The following is a 7372-nucleotide window of genomic DNA, read 5'->3' as shown; positions in this document are numbered from 1 at the left end:
TTGCCAGAGGCTGCAGTTTATTGGCTCCTGCTCCGCTCACAGCACCAGCCGGTGACTAGCCAGAGGCTGCAGTTTATGGGCTCCTGCTCCGCTCACAGCACCTGCCGGTGACTTGCCAGAGGCTGCAGTTTATTGGCTCCTGCTCCGCTCACAGCACCAGCCGGTGACTAGCCAGAGGCTGCAGTTTATGGGCTCCTGCTCCGCTCACAGCACCTGCCGGTGACTTGCCAGAGGCTGCAGTTTATTGGCTCCTGCTCCCCTCACAGCACCAGCCGGTGACTAGCCAGAGGCTGCCGTTTATGGGCTCCTGCTCCGCTCACAGCACCTGCCGGTGACTTGCCAGAGGCTGCAGTTTATGGGCTCCTGCTCCCCTCACAGCACCTGCCGGTGACTTGCCAAAGACTGCAGTATATTGGCTCCTGCTCCGCTCACAGCACCTGCCGGTCACTAGCCAGAGGCTGCAGTATATGGGCTCCTGCACCCACTGACGTCACACGGCTCAGCCATGACAACAAGAAGGCATCGCGATATTCTTCCGGGGTGATGGACCATGGACGCCTGCTCGGCGGTGGAACGAACCCGGAAGTGGCGCCGCGCTTGAGTCACGGCGTGCCCCGGAAGTGGCGCTGCGCACTGGCTTCTCCCGGCACGGGCACAGTAGGCAGAGTGAGGCTTGTGCTCGAGCCTCGTACACATGGGGCTGCGCCTTCTGCTTCCTTCTCTGGGGCGAGCTGTGCTGTATGACTGATTGCTGGCATTGTTTCATGGGGAGATCGGACAGTGGGACATCCGACGCAGGTATGTGGTGTCACATCTACTGCCAGAGCATGAGCTCCTGGCATCTATCCTGGTGCTACCCCGGCCTCTGTAATGGCGCCTGGAGCATCAGGGAAAGTTACTAAGCGGTGTGTGCTGGCTGTACCCCATACAGGGGAGGTCCAGTCACTGGCCACTGAGCAGGGTCCGACCTCGGGTCGCAGTGCTCAGCAGAACCGCCATTGTATGGATGGAGCAGCAATGCGAATATCTGACCAGTGCTCCATTCCTTTCTTGTTGGGCTGTGCGCGTCATTCCCTTTCCTGTGGGGCTGCGCGCGTCATTCCCTTTCCTGTGGGGCTGCGCGCGTCATTCCCTTTCCGGTGGGGCTGCGCGCGTCGTTCCCTTTCCTGTGGGGCTGCGCGCGTCGTTCCCTTTCCTGTGGGGCTGCGCGCGTCGTTCCCTTTCCTGTGGGGCTGCGCGCGTCGTTCCCTTTCCTGTGGGGCTGCGCGCGTCGTTCCCTTTCCTGTGGGGCTGCGCGCGTCGTTCCCTTTCCTGTGGGGCTGCGCGCGTCGTTCCCTTTCCTGTGGGGCTGCGCGCGTCGTTCCCTTTCCTGTGGGGCTGCGCGCGTCGTTCCCTTTCCTGTGGGGCTGCGCGCGTCGTTCCCTTTCCTGTGGGGCTGCGCGCGTCGTTCCCTTTCCTGTGGGGCTGCGCGCGTCGTTCCCTTTCCTGTGGGGCTGCGCGCGTCGTTCCCTTTCCTGTGGGGCTGCGCGCGTCGTTCCCTTTCCTGTGGGGCTGCGCGCGTCGTTCCCTTTCCTGTGGGGCTGCGCGCGTCGTTCCCTTTCCTGTGGGGCTGCGCGCGTCGTTCCCTTTCCTGTGGGGCTGCGCGCGTCGTTCCCTTTCCTGTGGGGCTGCGCGCGTCGTTCCCTTTCCTGTGGGGCTGCGCGCGTCGTTCCCTTTCCTGTGGGGCTGCGCGCGTCGTTCCCTTTCCTGTGGGGCTGCGCGCGTCGTTCCCTTTCCTGTGGGGCTGCGCGCGTCGTTCCCTTTCCTGTGGGGCTGCGCGCGTCGTTCCCTTTCCTGTGGGGCTGCGCGCGTCGTTCCCTTTCCTGTGGGGCTGCGCGCGTCGTTCCCTTTCCTGTGGGGCTGCGCGCGTCGTTCCCTTTCCTGTGGGGCTGCGCGCGTCGTTCCCTTTCCTGTGGGGCTGCGCGCGTCGTTCCCTTTCCTGTGGGGCTGCGCGCGTCGTTCCCTTTCCTGTGGGGCTGCGCGCGTCGTTCCCTTTCCTGTGGGGCTGCGCGCGTCGTTCCCTTTCCTGTGGGGCTGCGCGCGTCGTTTTCTTTCCTGTGGGGCTGCGCGCGTCGTTCCCTTTCCTGTGGGGCTGCGCAGCACTGTACTTGTCTTTTTCCGGCAGCCCCAATGGTGAATGAATGGAGTAACGGTCAATCTTCTGTCCTGTCACACTATTTCATAGCAGGGATAAAACAAATTTCCCAGTTCCGATGATCGGTGTGATTCCCAGCATTCGAACATCCACTGATAGGCAAATTGTCCTGTGTATAGGAAATAACTTGTGTTAATTGTATATCTCCTTTAACCCCTTCCCGACCTGTGACACAGCGTATGCGTCATGAAAGTCGGTGCCTTCCCGACCTGTGACGCATATGCTGTGTCACAGAATGATCGCGTCCCTGCAGATCGGGTGAAGGGGTTAACTCCGATTTCACCCGATCTGCAGAGACAGGGGGAGTGGTGCTTCAGCCCAGGGGGGGTGGCTTCACCCCCCCGTGGCTACGATCGCTCTGATTGGCTGTTGAAAGTGAAACTGCCAATCAGAGCGATTTGTAATATTTCACCCAAAAAAACGGTGAAATATTACAATCCAGCCATGGCCGATGCTGCAATATCATCGGCCATGGCTGGAAAACCTAATCTGCCCCCACCCCACCCCACCGATCGCCCCCCCAGTGCTCCGGTGCGCGGTCCGCCCCCCTAATAAGTTCTGTCCGCTCCTCTGTCCTCCTGTACGCTCCCCCCGTGCTCCGGTGCCCCCTCCCTGTGCTCCGGTCCCCCCCCCCTGTGCTCCAGTCCCCCCCCCGTGATCCGATCACCCCCCCTTCATACTTACCGGGCCTCCCGATGTCCGTCCGGCTTCTCCATGGGCGCCGCCATCTTCCAATATGGCGGGCGCCTGCGCACTGCGCCCGCAGAGTCTGCCGGCTGGCAGATTCATTTCAGAAGTATTTTGATCACTGCGATATAGCCTATCGCAGTGATCAAAATGAAAAAAAAGTAAATGACCCCCATTTATCACCCCCATAGGGACAATAATAAAAATAAATAAAATATATATTTTTTTTTTCTGCTAGGGTTAGGGTTAGAACTAGGGTTAGAATTAGGGTTAGAATTAGGGTTAGGGTTAGGGGTAGGGTTAGGGCATGTGCACACAGTGCGGATTTGGCTGCGAATCCGCAGCGGATCGGCCGCGGATCCGCAGCGGATCGGCCGCAGATCCGCAGCGGATTGGCCGCGGATCCGCAGCGGATTGGCCGCTGAGAATTCGTAGCAGTTTTCCATCAGGTTTACAGTACCATGTACACCTATGGAAAACCAAATCTGCTGTGCCCATGGTGCGGAAAATACCGTGCGGAAACGCTGTGTATTTTCCGCAGCATGTCAATTTTGTGCGGATTCCGCAGCGTTTTACACCTGTTCCTCAATAGGAATCCGCAGGTGAAATCCGCACAAAAAAACACTGGAAATCCGCTGTAAATCCGTAGGTAAAACGCAGTGCCTTTTACCTGCGGATTTTTCAAAAATGGTGCGGAAAAATCTCACACGAATCCGCAAAGTGGGCACATAGCCTTAGGGTTAGGGTTGGAATTAGAGTTAGGGTACCGTCTCACAGTGGCACTTTGATCGCTACGCCGGTACGATCTGTGACGTTCCAGGGATATCCATACGATATCGCTGTGTCTGACACGCAGCAGCGATCAGGGACCCTGCTGAGAATCGTACGTCGTAGCAGATCGTTTGGAACTTTCTTTCGTCGCTGGATCTCCCGCTGTCATGACACTCAGTCAGAGTGGGAAGCAGACGGCAAGGGACCTGAAGGACACCAAAATGTGAGTATGTACGTTTTTTTTTTTACTTTTACGCTGGTAACCACGGTAAACATCGGGTTACTAAGCGCGGCCCTGCGCTTAGTAACCCGATGTTTACCCTGGTTACCCGGGACCTTGGCATCGTTGGTCGCTGGAGAGCGGTCTGTGTGACAGCTCCCCAGCGACCACACAATGACTTTCCAACGATCACGGCCAGGTCGTATCGCTGGTCGTGATCGTTGGTAAATCGTTATGTGAGACGGTACCCTTAGGGTTGGAATTAGGGCTAGGGTTGGAAATAGGGTTAAGATTAGGCTTGTGGTTAGGGTTAAGGATAGGGTTAGGGTTGTGTTGGGGTTACAGTTGTGGGTAGGGTTGGGATTAGGGTTAGGATTAGGGTTGGATTTAGGGTTACGGGTGTGTTGGGGTTAGGGTTGTGGTTAGGGGTGTGTTGGGGTTAGGGTTGTGATTAGGGTTATGGCTACAGTTGGGATTAGGGTTAGGGGTGTGTTGGGGTTAGTGTTGAAGTTAGAATTGAGGGGTTTCCACTGTTTAGGCACATCAGGGGTCTCCAAACGCAACATGGCGCCACCAATGATTCCAGCCAATCTTGCGTTCAAAAAGTCAAATGGTGCGCCCTCCCTTCCAAGCCCCGACGTGCGCCCAAACAGTGGTTTACCCCCACATATGGGATACCAGCGTACTCAGGACAAACTGGGCAACAACTATTGGGGTCCAATTTCTCCTGTTACCCTTGCAAAAATAAAAAAATACTTGCTAAAACATAATTTTGAGGAAAGAACAATTATTTTTTATTTTCACGGCTCTACGTTATAAACTTATGTGAAACACTTGGGGGTTGAAAGTGCTCACCACACATCTAGATAAGATCCTTTTGGGGTCTAGTTTCCAAAATGGGGTCACTTGTGGGGTGTTTCTACTGTTTAGGCACATCAGGGGCTCTGCAAATGCAACGTGACGCCCGCAGACCATTCCATCAAAGTCTGCATTTCAAATGTCACTACTTCCCTTCCGAGCCCTGACGTGCGCCCAAACAGTGGTTTACCCCCACATATGGGGTACCAGCGTACTCACAACAAACTGGGCAACAAATATTGGGGTCCAATTTCTCCTGTTACCCTTGTGAAAATAAACAATTGCTTGCTAAAACATCTTTTTTGAGGAAAGAAAAATGATTTTTTATTTTCACGGCTCTGCGTTGTAAACTTCTGTGAAGCACTTGGGGGTTGAACGTGCTCACCACACATCTAGATAAGTTCCTTGGGGGGTCTAGTTTCCAAAATGGGGTCACTTGTGGGGGGTTTCTACTGTTTAGGCACATCAGGGGCTCTGCAAACATAACATGATTCCCGCAGACCATTCCATCAAAGTCTGCATTCCAAACCGTCACTACTTCCCTTCCGAGCCCCGCCATGTGCCCAAACAGTGGTTTACCCCCACATATGGGGTATCAGCGTACTCAGGAGAAACTGGACAACAACTTTTGGGGTCAAATTTTTCCTGTTACCCTTGGGAAAATTAAAAAATTCTGGGCTAAAAAAATATTTTTGAGGAAAGAAAACACATTTTTTATTTTCACGTCTCTGCGTTATAAACTTCTGTGAAGCACTTGGGGGTTCAAAGTGCTCACCACACATCTAGATAAGTTCCCTTGGGGGTCTAGTTTCCAAAGTGGGGTCAATTGTGGGGAGTTCCTACTGTTTAGGCACATCAGGGGCTCTGCAAACGCAACGTGACGCCCGCAGAGCATTCCATTAAAGTCTGCATTTCAAAACGTCACTACTTCCCTTCCGCTCCCCGATGTGTGCCAAAACAGTGGTTTACCCCCACATATGGGGTATCAGCGTACTCAGGAGAAACTGCACAACAACTTTTGGGGTCCAATTTCTCCTGTTACCCTTGGGAAAATAAAAAATTGTGGGTTAAAAAATCACTTTTGAGGAAAGAAAAATAATTTTATATTTTCATGGCTCTGCGTTATAAACTTCTGTGAAGCACTTGAGGGTTCAAAGTGCTCACCACACATCTAGATTAGTTCCTTGGAAGGTCTAGTTTCCAAAATGGGGTCACTTGTGTGGGAGCTCCAATGTTTAGGCACACAGGGGCTCTCCAAACGCGACATGGTGTCCGCTAATGATTGGAGCTAATTTTCCATTCAAAAAGCCAAATGGCGTGCCTTCCCTTCCGAGCCCTGCCGTGCGCCCAAACAGTGGTTTACCCCCACATATGGGGTATCATCGTACTCAGGACAAACTGGACAACAACATTTGGGGTCCAATTTCTCTTATTATCCTTGGGAAAATAAAAAACTCCGGGCTAAAAATCATTTTTGAGGAAAGAAAAATATTTTTTTATTTTCATGGCTCTGCGTTATAAACTTCTGTGAAGCACCTGGGGGTTTTAAGTGCTCACTATACATCTAGATTAGTTCCTTGGGGGGTCTAGTTTCCAAAATGGGGTCACTTGTAGGGGAGCTCTAATGTTTAGGCATACAGGGGCTCTCCGAACGCAACATGGTGTCCACTAACGATTGGAGCTAATTTTCCATTGAAAAAGTCAAATGGCGCGCCTTCCCTTCCAAGCCTTGCCGTGCACCCAAACAGTGGTTTACCCCCACATATGAGGTATCGGCGTACTCAAGATAAATTGCCCAACAAATTTTAGGATCCATTTTATCCTGTTGCCCATGTGAAAATGAAAAAATTGAGGCTAAAAAAATTTTTTTGTGAAAAAAAAGTACTTTTTCATTTTTTACGGATCAATTTGTGAAGCACCTGAGAGTTTAAAGTGCTCACTATGCATCTAGATAAGTTCCTTGGGGGGTCTAGTTTCCAAAATGGGGTCACATGTGGGGGAGCTTCAATGTTTAGGCACACAGGGTCTCTCCAAACGCGACATGGTGTCCGCTAACGATGGAGATAATTTTTCATTCAAAAAGTCAAATGGCGCGCCTTCCCTTCCGAGCCTTGCCGTGCACCCAAACAGTGGTTTACCCCCACATGTGAGGTATCAGTGTACTCAGGAGAAATTGCCCAATACATTTTAGGATCCATTTTATCCTGCTGCCCATGTGGAAATGAACAAATTGAGGCTAAAAGAAATTTTTTGTGAAAAAAAAAGTACTTTTTCATTTTTACGGATCAATTTGTGAAGCACCTGGGGGATTAAAGTGCTCACTATGCATCTAGATAAGTTCCTTGGGGCGTCTAGTTTCCAAAATTGGGTCACTTGTGGGGGAGCTCCAATGTTTAGGCACACGGGGGCTCTCCAAACGCGACATGGTGTCCGCTAAAGATTGGAGACAATTTTTCATTGAAAAAGTCAAATGGCGCTCCTTCGCTTCCGAGCCCTGCCGTGCCCACAAACAGTGGTTTACCCCCACATATGAGGTATCAACGTACTCAGGACAAATTGGACAACAACTTTTGTGGTCCAGTTTCTCCTTTTACCCTTGGGAAAATAAAAAAATTGTTGCTAAAAGATCATTTTTGTGACTA

General features: G+C 52.2%; 1 protein-coding gene across 1 annotated transcript in view; it reads left to right on the top strand.

Annotated features, from left to right (window-relative positions):
• The first annotated feature begins 537 nt into the window (after positions 1–537).
• MRTFA (myocardin related transcription factor A) overlaps positions 538–7372 on the top strand; it is a 194766-nt gene continuing 187931 nt past the window's right edge. The window contains exon 1 of the mRNA XM_077278872.1: positions 538–798. The gene's annotated coding sequence lies outside the window, so the exon portion shown is untranslated. The remainder of the gene's footprint in view (positions 799–7372) is intronic.

This window comes from Ranitomeya variabilis, chromosome 8, assembly GCF_051348905.1.
Source record: "Ranitomeya variabilis isolate aRanVar5 chromosome 8, aRanVar5.hap1, whole genome shotgun sequence".
Taxonomy (NCBI): domain Eukaryota; kingdom Metazoa; phylum Chordata; class Amphibia; order Anura; family Dendrobatidae; genus Ranitomeya; species Ranitomeya variabilis.
This window is presented reverse-complemented; position numbering and strand designations above follow the sequence as displayed.